This window comes from Camellia sinensis, chromosome 8, assembly GCF_055761805.1.
Source record: "Camellia sinensis isolate YWXY chromosome 8, ASM5576180v1, whole genome shotgun sequence".
NCBI classification, from domain to species: Eukaryota; Viridiplantae; Streptophyta; class Magnoliopsida; order Ericales; family Theaceae; genus Camellia; species Camellia sinensis.
The window spans coordinates 193330583-193341154 of record NC_138968.1 but is presented as its reverse complement, the minus strand read 5'-3'; the positions used below and the strand labels follow the sequence as shown (position 1 = coordinate 193341154).

General features: G+C 42.3%; 1 pseudogene; it reads right to left on the bottom strand.

The window, feature by feature from the left end:
- Positions 1 to 8675: 8675 nt before the first annotated feature.
- Positions 8676 to 10236, bottom strand: LOC145798377 (disease resistance protein RPV1 pseudogene; annotated as a pseudogene).
- Positions 10237 to 10572: the final 336 nt, after the last annotated feature.

The following is a 10572-nucleotide window of genomic DNA, read 5'->3' as shown; positions in this document are numbered from 1 at the left end:
AGCCACACTCACATAAGAGGCCGATGGATGAAAATGAAGTGCCTCGAAATGCGTGCACACGGGCACGCAAACCGAGACAATGGCATACGCAATGCAATATGGCTGAAAATAATATGCAAACATGCTAATGGAATTTCAGCACTGAAATGTGGGGGAAAACAGCCCCGAAATGAGGCGAAAGTACACCCGATGCATGGAATAGTCCCGAAACATGAATTCTGGCACCCGAAATGGCCTATAGCTATACCAATCATGCACAATATGGACATGCAATGAAAAGACAGAAGCAAGGCAGCCCCAAAATAAGCACTTTTGCAGTTCAAAGCATGGCCAAACAGCAAACAAAAACAGGGCAAAACTAGCATGCGAGAAATGGCCCTAAACATGAGATTAAGAAGCAACTCACAGCTGCTGGCCCCAAACAGGTTAGGGTCCTTCAACAATGTTGAAGAGGGACCCAAAATATGATGTTTTTCAGAACTGTAAAAACCTCAAAAACAAACACAGGTATGGCTGCACTCCCATGCAAGAAAAGGGCCAAAAGGTGGCCAAAGAAGGAAGTGGTAGATGCAAAGCCCAAACAAAAAAGGACTCTTCTACAACACTGATGAGGGACCAAAAATATGCATATTTACAGTTTTTGGCCGGACCCAAAACAGTATATAAACATGCTCAAAATGCCATGCAAGATAGGGGCCAAAAGAGGTTAAAACACAAAGTATACAAAACATTCATCAAACAGCCAAAGACCCTTAATGAAACATGAAGAATGGGCCAAAATAAGACTATGTCCAGTTCTGTAAAATGTCCAAAAATGGAAGCAAGATAGGCTAACAAATCATGCAAAAATATGGGACCAAAGATGGATATAAAGACAAGTGGTACATGGAGGTCCCAAACAAAGATGAGCCCTTCTTCAATGTTGAAGAGGGGCTCAAAATAAGCCTACTTACAGTTTATATTATGCTCCAAAACAGATTACACACAAGCTAAAAATATCATGCAAGAAAATGACATTCAAGAAGGATATTGAAGCAAGTGCAAGATGGGGGGCTCAAACAGGGTTGAGCCCTTAATGAGACATGAAAATGAGCTCAAAAAAATGACCTTTTCAGTTTTGGTCGGAGCTCAAATATACAAGAAAGAGAGGCTAAGAAATGTTGCAAAAATGAGCTAGAAAAGAGGGAAAGTGAACTTACCCTTGAAGACTTGACTTTTGTTGCTTCTTGGCTTGAGTTTGTGGCTCCTTAGGCCTTGGAGAACACCTTCAATCTTCTGGAATGGAGGATGGAAGGGTGGGGGGTGGTGGTGTAGAAGGAATGGTGGTGTAGGACTTGGAGGTTTTTCAAGGAAATGAGAGAGATGGAGAGGAATTCTTGTATCAAGCCTTGAAGGTAAATTTTTCTAACCCCTAAACTCTATGTTGCCTGCTGGTTATATGGACAAAAAAGGGGGAGTAAAGGAGGGGCAAAGGTGGGGGAAAATTAGGCAAGTTTTCCCCCACAAAATATCCCTCGGATTGGGATATTTTCTGGGGGAAACAGCTATACAACTGTAAAGTGTGATTTGAGAGGATCATGGCCGGCCCCTTTTTGGAGCTCCAGGTGGCCGGCCGGCCACCTCCCCTAGCCGGCCGGCTAGGGGTCAAAAGGGTCAAGTTGAAATAGTGGCCGGCCACCACTTTTTAGGGTCCTTCCATGTGTGTACAACACAACCCTATGGTTCAAAATTCAAGAAAAAGGGCCCAGGTTGTTCAACATTAGCCCAGAAGGAGGGGTTCAAAAGGGTCAGGTGGAATTACTGGCCGGCCACCAACTTTTAGGATCCTCCCAAGTGTGTACATCACAAATATGTGGTTGAAAGTTCAAGAAAGTGGCCCCAAGGTGTTCAACATTAGCCCGGAAGTGAGAAAAACGGGTGTCGGAGGTCGCCGGAGGATATATAACTGGTTGCTGCAACAATTACTGGCCTCCCACCCTTCTACGACCTTCCTGGTGATAAAACAGAGGTACCTGCCAAAAATGAACAAAAACCGATGCAAAACGAAAGTTCGGGAGCCAAAACGCGCAATTCGGGGTCCCGAAAATGGGCTGTTAAGCACCGAAAGTGGCATTCGGCCACGAAGCGGGTTTCTCAGACCCCAGTGTCCCTCAAAAGGGAGTAAATAGGAAGTATGCCAAAAACCGGGGCAAACGGAGATGGTTGGGCGGTCCCGAACCGAGGCACACGACCAACGATTCCGAAAAACTGGAAACCGGGCTCCGAAATGGGCAAAATGGCCTACGGCCACGAAATGTAGCCCACGGCCACTGAGAGATGGTCTACGGGACCTCTCCCTCCCCTCAGGAAAAGAAACAGAGAAAATCAAGTCTGGTTCGTAAACCGAGACGAGGCACAAAAGAGGGTTCGGAAGTCCGGAGGCAGGGCTCGCAGCCGCGACTCTGAGACTTCTGAACAAGCACAACAAGCAATGTCACCGAGCGCTCAATCAGTGATGTCTGAGTCTTAAGGTCGGTCAAAAATGGGGTGTCTACAACCGCATGCTTTCCTTGCGTAGACCGCATGTTTTGCTTGCATAGACCGCATGTTTGTTCAAATTCATTACTTGCGTAGACCGCATGTTTTCCTTGCGTAGACCGCATGTTTGTTCAAATTCATTACTTGCGTAGACCACATGTTTTGCTTGCGTAGACCGCATGTTTGTAATCAATTTCATTGCTTGCGTAGACCGCATGCTTATAATGAATTTCATTGCTTGCGTAGACCGCATGTTTTGCTTGCGTAGACCGCATGTTTATAATTAATCACACTACTTGCGTAGACCGCATGTTTGTAATCAATTTCATTACTTGCGTAGACCGCATGTTCTGCTTGCGTGGACCGCGTTCTTATGTTCAAATTCATTACTTGCGTAGACCGCATGTTCTACTTGCGTAGACCGCACGTTTGAAACCAATTTCATTGCTTGCGTAGACCGCATGCTTGTGATCAATTTCGTTGCCTGCGTAGACCGCGTGCTCCACTCACATGTCTGTGCCTTCACAGCATTGTTATGCTTCCCGCTTGTTTCGCGTTGTCACGCATTTTCAAATATATTAATATGCATATTGTTAATCACATTGTACCTGTTAAGTTTGTTTTCTTTGTAGGCGCGATATTGTATGTACGGTTCATTTAAGGCTGGTGCAACCGGACGAACCGGACAGGTATGGTATACTCCGAGTGAGACATATTGAGAATTTTTACGGTCTAGGAGACCTTAAATCCTTGGAGGGTGCAAGACCTTTGACGGTCTAGGAGACCTTAAATCCTTGGAAGGTGCAAGACCTTTGGCGCATTGATGTGCACAGTTCGTTTGCATTGTCATACATGTCTTAAGCCGCACGTTGTTGCGCATTTCAAGTTCACTTGCATTGTTATGCATTTCTTGTGCAATATATACGGTCTAGGAGATCCTAAATCCTCTGAAGGTGCAAGTCCTTCGGTGTTTGTCGTGCCCGAACAACATTTGATAAGTTGCATTATACATGTACTTCAAGCGACTCGCGTCGTCGCATATTCAAGTTCACGTGCATCTCAAAAGTCGCGTGTTGTCGCGCATTTCATGCATTTGCATCTCAAAAACAAAAACAAAAACAAAAATAAAAAAATATAATTGCATTGTCATGCATCATCGTAAATAGTTGCATTGTCATGCACCATCATAAATAGTTGCATTGACATGCATCATTGTAATATAGTGTATATTGCATTGTAACTTGCATGCATTCACTGCATCACTTCCGCCTGTGGCTCGCGCCTTTCCATGATTGAGCTTGGTCCGATATGTGCCCATACTTCTCGTGTCGAAGCATAGTTCAGTGGACCGTTCTATGTTAGATGCGGCTTGTACGTGTACGTGCCCTTCCTAGGTAAGATTTGGTTTGGCCTGCATGCCTTATCCATCGTATCTTTTCCATCCCAGTGCACATTGCATTGTAATTTGTATGCATTCATTGTATCACCTTCCATTCATGGCTTGCGCCTTTCCATGTTGAGCTTGGTCCGGTATGTGCCCATACTTCTCGTGTCGAAGCATAGTTCAGTGGACGGTTCTATGTTAGACGTGGCTTGTATGCGTACATGCTTTGCCTAGGCAAGATTTGGTTTGACCCGCGTGCCATATCCATTGCCATTTCCCCAGCATTTTCATTATATATTACATTGTAGTGTAATTTTTTGCATCCAGCATTAGGATCGTAGTCCTTTCCCCAGCGGGTCGTTTCCCCGCCTTTGTCATCCCCCCCAATACTTGTTCTTGTGTCCGTCTACATTACTCATAGTTCAGTTGACCGTTCTATGGTAGACAGACTTGTTACCTCCATCAATCTATTTGACATATGTGTGGTTTCGAATCGCTCATGATTGGATCATGATTTGATTGCTTTGCATATAGTTTGCATTGTTTCAATTGCATTGCATTTTCATTTGCATTATTTATACATTGTTTTGTATAGATTGCATATCATTTTGCATTCATTTTTGCATTGTCATGCATGTTGCTAATAACATCGTACCTGTTGAGTTGTTTTCTTTACAGGTACGATATTGTATGTACGGTTCATTTGAGGCTGGTGCAACCAGACGAGCCGCACAGGTATTGTATCCTCCGAGTGAGACGTATTGAGAATCGCATAATTCTCTTACATCCTTTCTGCATTGTAATGTAGTTCGGTGTATGCTAGCTTAAAACTGTTGCATGTGTTCTCCGTTACAGCTCTCTTTGCATGATCATAAGTTATGCTCGGCTTCTTGCATTGTCTTGCATTTTGCCTCTGTCTTCGGGCGCATATCTTGGTTGTCTTGCATGCTTTGTCTAAGTCTTCGGCCTTGTCAAAAATGGGTCGTCTCTTGGCTTTGACATTCACTCCCGTCATTGTTGTGACTTTTGAGTTCTGTCAAAGAGGGACACCTGTAGACACCCCATTTTTGACCGTCCTCAAGACTTGGACGTCACCATTTGAACACTCGGTGATTATCCATGTTTGTGTTCATCTTGAGTTCCCGGAAGCCTTGGCAGCGCGCCTCGTCGCAGGACATCTCGACTCGACTGTTTTGTGTTTGGTTTGTCACCAAACACTTGTGTTTTGCCTTTGAGAGGCAGGGTAGGGCTTGTAGACCATCCCCACCCATCACCGGCCGTGGCTTGAGGCCATCGGCTGTGTTGTGTGGCCACCGGCCAAATATTTGGCCGGCCGGCACTATAGATGGCCAGTCGGCTATCTTTTTTTGGTCAATTGCATCTTTGGCTGGCCTACTACTGTGCATCTGCTTTTGCAGATATTTTGACACAACTGTCTTGCATTTGGCTCCCCTCCATACACGTGTATGAAGGGATCTCTCTCTTTAGAAGCTTGTCTTGTAAGCTTTACAAGACAAAAAGCTCTATAAAGAGAGGTCTTCTCTCTTGTTGAAGGGGGTTAGACATTTTAGACAGCCATTTTAGGGTTTGAGTTCTAGGGTTAGGGTTTGTCTATATCCTAGCTCTATATCTCTCTTCCTCTTGTGTTTAGTGTGCGTTTAGTCCATACTATTGCACACAAACACATAGTGTTACACCTTTTCTTGGTTCTTGAAGGGCCAGAGGTTTGTTCTTGAAGCTTGGGAGTTGTTTTGAGCTCAAGGAAGGGGTTGGTCCACCATTTGTGAAGAAGGTCAACAAGGGTAACAATCTTACCCCTTTTTACCCCATTCTTACATACTATTTTTGCCTATCTTAGAACTGTTTTTGAGCTTAGTGTATAATATAAAAAAGTTCTGTTTTTGGGCCCTCTAAATAGTTTGTTTAGAGTGTTTTGTGGTTTGGAGGTGTTTGACCCCTCTTAAGCCTTGAGGGGCTCCATTTTGTGCTATTTTGAGTGAGCTCCGGGACTTTGGTGTTTGGGCCTCCTCACCACTGAAATCTTGAGGGATTTCAGTGGTAAGGATGGTGCCTTGAAGTCCCAAAAAGGGGGGGGGGGCACCCCCTCTCCTTATTGTCCTTGAAAAGGGCCATTTTTGCCTCTTTAATGAGCACCTAGCTAAGCCTCATGTTGACCATGCCTTGGCTGTTATTTATGCTTATTTTTCCATGAAATAGCATTGTTGTATGTTGGTTTTGGTACACCATGCTTGCTTAGCATACATGCTTTGTAATGCCACTTTGTTGCCTTAACATGCCTTAGGTTGTAAACCATTGTTCTAGCATGTTTTAGGCTTGGCTTTGTGAAGCTTTTGTGCTTATTTTGCTATGTTTGAGGTCTGTCCTTAGTTGTTTGGGTCGACTTTGGCATGCTTAATATAGCCCCTTTGCATTTTTGGTTTGTTGGCCTTAAGTGTGTGAATGTATAGCATGCATCCTTGCCTTAATTTAGTGGGTTGGGACCATTTGCCATGTTATTTCAGTCCCTTTAACATGCTTGTATGCTTGCCTTGGATGCCTCTTTGAAGCTTTGAAAGCTTGTCTTGCATGCTCCATGTTTTGGTCATTATGCATGCTTTTGAATTTGAGCCACTTAGATGCCATCTAGGTGTCCCTTGGGTGTTGTTTAGGTTCGCATTAAACCTATTTTAAGTCCTCTTAGCCTTGTGAGGCTTGGTTGACTTAGTCTTGGTTTAAGCCTCTTGGCTTGTCTTGGGTTTTTGGCTTTGTTTGCATGCCTTGTTTATCTTGTTTAATTGGCTTGGCACCTTTTGTAACATGATTGTCAATGCTTACCTTGCATGCCATTAGTCCATGTTATGCCTCTTTCAAGTGTGCTTGAGAATTGCCCTTTTGTGCTTGAGTGTTAGCCCTTTAACATGTGCATGTGTGTATGTGTGTTTAGTTCTCATTTCATAGCACTTATGGCCACTGTTTTGGGCCTAATTAGAGCTGCCTAAATCATGTTTAAGTCCATCCTATGCTTGTTTGCATACTTACCTTGCACGTTTGCTCGCATGCTTGCATGTATACATTGCATTGTCCATGTTGCATGCTAGTTCATACGCCTAGGTTGCATGGCATCATGCATGCATGCCTTGTTCCTTGATCTAGTGATAGGAATTGGGCCCCTTTGGTTTGTTGGTTTGCATTACATTTGACATCAAAATGTGCACACTTGGTCCCTTGGGCCATCACGCATGGAAATGCGCGATTGATGGTCCGAGAACCAAGGAACATGTCCCTTTGAGTCACTAACATGATAAGGGACATGATTAGTGCATATATGGCTTGAATTGCATTGCCATGCAAAGCTCTGTCCTCTGCTGCTGTCAAACAGATTCTGCAGGAACCTTTTGCCAACCGGCACTCCATCCTGGGCCGATAGCTTAATCAACAGCCGATGATCACATACTACTGCCGGTGGCCATTCTACTCAGCCGGTGGTGTCTCCCACTGTCCAGGGAAGCAATTCTGAGACTTTGGCAGTCTTTAAAGAGGCAGAGCAGGGAGAACAGAGGCGACCTATGCATGACAGTGCACTTCCGAGAAAGACCCGAGCACGCGCGCATCGAACCTTCTTCTTGAGCCCCCCTTTTATTTCTTTCCTTATGCTTAGTGAATTTGTCAATTAATTAGGTGATTTGTAATAATTAATTAGCTTGCGAGTTAGTTAATTTCTATTATTCTTTCGGTCCCTCCGGGCGAGGGCGAATCTGTAATAAGTGTGGGTGCGTGTGTGTGCATGTCTTCCAATCCCCACTTCTTTCTTCCCTTTTATTTACCTGCTTATGAAGGTAGATTAGGGCATGTTTAAATTAGCATACCTTATGCTATGCATGCGTGTATCTATACATTTGTCTTGCAGGCACCGGGCTCGATACATCATGCTAACTGCATTTGTACTTCAATTCCAAATTGAATACGTGCATCAATTGATTGCATTTCACATGCCATGTTTAGGTTAGCCGAGCCTACTCTAATTGCATCCTGTATGTGTTGCATTAGTCATTTAAACATGGACTTGGATCATGCATTGATTGCTAACGAGTTCTTTGTTTTGGCACGAAGTACGATGTAAGTATTCATGCTTTAGCATCCTTGCATGCGTGTGGGTGTTGCCATGATAGCATGATTACCATGAGGCTAGCTGCTTATGTAATATAAACTGCTTGAATGCCTGTGGGTGAAGGTTGGATTGCCTGATTTGGAATAGCTCATTGAAATTCGTGTTTTAGCCTACTTGCGAGTAGCAAATTCCAAAACATTTTTCAAAACAAACGGATATGCAATGCTTATTCCCAAATTAGGCAATCTAGTCTATACTTGTTTGACTGTGCGCATAACATAGTAATTCTAGGCTAATAACCGGAATAAGAACACATAACGTTTTCAAAAACGGATATCACGGTTAGTAGAGGCCGATCTTCGGATCGGGCGAGAGGGGGTGCTCATAGCTGACCTTCCCCAATCGTACCCAAGTTCCCGAGCCGAGGCAACTTTGGTGATGACGGACACATGGCCTTTAGCACCGAGTCAGGGTTTCCTAAATTCCCCCAAAATAAAATATTTAGGTGGTGACTCTGTATCTGGCAAAGCAGTCCATGTTTGGCACTTCTTTTCAAAAATCTGTTTCTCAAAACGATTTGCCGGATTTGGACTCTTTGGTTCAGATTAAGAACCGTGACACAAATCGAGTCCGAACTGTAGCACGAGGGCCTCACTGCGGGCGCGTCTACACATACGTTACTGCATGATGTACAAGTTCTCCATAGTCTTCCATTTGCTGCTGCTTCTCGACCGCTTTTGATTTAAAAAGTTCTATAGCATCATCTTCTCCTAATTCCTCAACCTCATAATTATGTGTTATGCCATATCTAGTTAATGCATGTTGATTTCGAGTTGTTATAATGATTCTACTTCCAAAACCGAACCAATGATGCTCTCCTATCAATTTTTCAAGTTTTGTTGATTCATGCACATCATCGAGAACAATAAGAACCTTTTTACGGCATACCATGTTCCTTATCATACTTACTCCACTACCAACACTTCCTATTTTCAAATCTTTTTCCATTAAGATTTCGGAAATGAGTTGTTCTTGCAGTGTTTTCAAACCACTTTTTGCTGAAACTTCTCTAACATTTTCAATGAAGCTACAACCTTCAAATTGGGAAGAGATATGGTCATAAATAGCTCTCGCAATAGTTGTCTTACCCATTCCACCCATTCCCCATATCCCAACAGCAAGAGCATCATCCATCCCTAATCCTAACAATTCAATCAGTTTCTCCATAGGAGAATCCATCCCAACTAAGTCTTCGGAGACACTCTAATATGTATGGTTTAATTTTCTAAAAAGTATCCCAACAAGTTCTTGGATGAATTTTGATTCAGACCGTAGATTTAGGGGAATAGTAAAACAAATAAAAAGAGACAAATATAAATAATTCAACTAAAATTTAAGACACATGACTTCAAAACATAACTCTGTCTGTGTTTGTAGATTATCTTAATCTAGATCTATTTAAAAGTACAAAAATTGTTAAATTTTTATTTTTTAATTTACTAAATATAAAAAAATATATAAAAATTAAATACATCTTCGTAACCTTTTTTTTTTGTATTTTACTTGTTAAGTACATTTATATTATAGATTAAATGCATCTAAAAAACAAAAATAAAAAATTGACCAAAATATGAAAAACAAAAAAACTGTTTTTGAAACCAAACAGAATTGAATCTTCAATCCAAATTATAGAAATAAAAAGAGAGCAAAAGGAGAATATTTTAATTAAATGCCTAACAATTGTATCACTAGGGTAAGGCCATCCTGATAAATTGGAAACTTGCTCCAAAGCATTCCTCCACCTTTGGACCTTCTCCATCCCAGATACTTCCTGTTTGGACACCAATTCCGCAAATCCACCCCCAAAACTCCCTGTTTAGCTTCGCACTTCCGATGGTTTCACGTGATAGAAAATCGGATAAACAGTTGTGTTGATGCATTCAAGTATCTCCACAAGCTCATCCAAACACCATTTGGAAGAAGCATAGTTATTGGACAAAAGCACAATTGAAAACCTTGATTCTTGAATCGCTTTCCGGAGTTCCGGAGAAATAGATTTTCCTCTTTCGAGCTTTTCATCGTCTTTGAAGGTGTGAATTCCCTTCTGAGCCAACGCTGTGCATAGATGGCTGACGAAGTTATCGCGAGTGTCTTCGCCTCTAAAGCTCAAGAACACATCGTATGTCCATCGAGATCGAGATGAAGATGGAACAACAGAGGAAGCCATTGTTAACTGTTTGGTTGGTGTACTACCAATTCCCTTACTCAAAAGATTGGGGGATTTTGATTGATGAGATAACAGAAATTACTAGTCTCTCTCGTTTCTATACTCTTGCACATTTGCGTTGCTTGCGAGCTGCTTGGTCTTTGAACAGAAGTCAACGGCTAAGTCTAAGTCTGAAAGTTAATTTTCACGAAATTTCTTCCTTCGAAGAAAGCAAGTATTGTAATAATAATAATAATAATAATAATAATATTGACAATTACATCAACCCTCTCTTCCTAGAAATTACAGTTGTTCTGGCTCTTTTTTTTAATGTTTGTCAGAAGGTATATATTAAAA